The sequence below is a fragment of the Schistocerca gregaria genome, unplaced genomic scaffold, assembly GCF_023897955.1.
Source record: "Schistocerca gregaria isolate iqSchGreg1 unplaced genomic scaffold, iqSchGreg1.2 ptg000920l, whole genome shotgun sequence".
NCBI lineage: Eukaryota > Metazoa > Arthropoda > Insecta > Orthoptera > Acrididae > Schistocerca > Schistocerca gregaria.
In genome coordinates, this window is record NW_026062277.1 from 220,001 (window position 1) to 222,500 (window position 2,500).

A 2,500-nucleotide genomic window follows, 5' to 3' on the forward strand; every position below is an offset into this window, starting at 1 on the left:
CTACACAGAGGGGCACCAAATATCACCCCCCGCCCTCGTGTTATACCACATGAAAAATTGCAGAAGTGAGAGACACAGACCCGCCAGCCTCTTGCTACAAGCATCGAACCGACGTGACGTATCTGACGGTGACTCAGGCATCCGCGTACTGCCACCACTATCCACCCCCCCCCCCCTCTCTCTCTCTTCCCCCTTTCCCACAATACCAAATTTAACCAACTTTATTGCTTAACCTAACTGTGGCTGTACCAGATTATCGCTTAACCTAACTGTGGCTGTACCAGATTATCGCTTAACCTAACTGTGGCTGTACCAGATTATCGCTTAACCTAACTGTGGCTGTACCAGATTATCGCTTAACCTAACTGTGGCTGTACCAGATTATCGCTTAACCTAACTGTGGCTGTACCAGATTATCGCTTAACCTAACTGTGGCTGTACCAGATTATCGCTTAACCTAACTGTGGCTGTACCAGATTATCGCTTAACCTAACTGTGGCTGTACCAGATTATCGCTTAACCTAACTGTGGCTGTACCAGATCATCGCTTAACCTAACTGTGGCTGTACCAGATCATCGCTTAACCTAACTGTGGCTGTACCAGATTATCGCTTAACCTAACTCAATTTGTCCCTTAACCTAACTCAATTTGTCCCTTAACCTAACTCAAGTTGTCCCTTAACCTAACTCAAGTTGTCCCTTAACCTAACTCAAGTTGTCCCTTAACCTAACTCAAGTTGTCCCTTAACCTAACTCAAGTTGTCCCTTAACCTAACTCAAGTTGTCCCTTAACCTAACTCAAGTTGTCCCTTAACCTAACTCAAGTTGTCCCTTAACCTAACTCAAGTTGTCCCTTAACCTAACTCAAGTTGTCCCTTAACCTAACTCAAGTTGTCCCTTAACCTAACTCAAGTTGTCCCTTAACCTAACTCAAGTTGTCCCTTAACCTAACTCAAGTTGTCCCTTAACCTAACTCAAGTTGTCCCTTAACCTAACTCAAGTTGTCCCTTAACCTAACTCAAGTTGTCCCTTAACCTAACTCAAGTTGTCCCTTAACCTAACTCAAGTTGTCCCTTAACCTAACCCACGTTGTCCCTTAACCTAACCCACGTTGTCCCTTAACCTAACCCACGTTGTCCCTTAACCTAACCCACGTTGTCCCTTAACCTAACCCACGTTGTCCCTTAACCTAACCCACGTTGTCCCTTAACCTAACCCACGTTGTCCCTTAACCTAACCCACGTTGTCCCTTAACCTAACCCACGTTGTCCCTTAACCTAACCCACGTTGTCCCTTAACCTAACCCACGTTGTCCCTTAACCTAACCCACGTTGTCCCTTAACCTAACCCACGTTGTCCCTTAACCTAACCCACGTTGTCCCTTAACCTAACCCACGTTGTCCCTTAACCTAACCCACGTTGTCCCTTTGCCTAACATAGTTCACTGCTCGGAATCTCTGGTGTCGTTGTTATCCTCATGTAGATGTCTTGCGAGTGTTGCTTACTTTCCACATATTCCCGCTATCCACTGTCAATTGTACTGCAATAGGACTATATCGGCCCCCCCCCCCCCCCTCTGTCCCCCTCTTTGTGTCTCTGTCCTCTCAAGCTGGTCGGTCTGGCGTGTGAGTGTTAAATGAGCCTCGCAGCTGTTCAGTTGCATTCAGATGTCGACGCCCTCAGTGTACGTCGTGGTATGGTCTGTGTCCATTGTCCGCTGATGTCGTACGCGTAACCCACACGCTGTACCGATCATCGGTAGTTACGTACAGAGTGAAGTAGTGTGATACGTGTGACTGTACGCTGGCTGTGCCCAACGGTGTCGAATCTCAATTTCCATATGTTGTGCTCGATGCTACTTGTCTCGTCTCCCAATAACAGCTAGGTTGCACTGTGGTACGCCGTAGAGGCGTGTGGGAGGAACGTACGAACGCATTGTATGTCACCCTGGGTCGCTGGGGGTGGTGGTGCGGTGAGTCAGGTCAGGTCAGGTCAGGTCAGGTCAGCGTGAGCCGTCTGATGTAGTGACGCGTGTATTCCGACTTTGTCGTATTGCCTCACACAAAGTGCTACCCTGGTGGACCGCGTTCCATATCTGGGACATGCCGCAGATGCCGGTTGACAGTGGATCGCGGAAGGGACATCGCATACTTGCGCGGGCCACCTTCCACGTGTTCTCTTCTGCACATGTCGCAGTGTGTATGTGGTCTGATGTAGCGTGTCGTGACACATGACATCCTGGCATGCAAGAATTGTTGAATTCGCAAATGTAGGTGGACATCTACGTTTACTGCCCAAGATACGCAAATGAACTGGAAATCCGTTGTTGAGCGGTTGTTCACGCTGGAGGTGAATCTGTGATGGCGACGATCGGTACAGCTATTAACCGGTTGTTTCAGCGGTACCCGCCACATCCACACACGTGACTAGGCCCATGTGGGTATGAAGCGATACGCGGCGGTGGCTTGGTGGGACTGTTCCTGGCCGGTGAAGGGGGGCC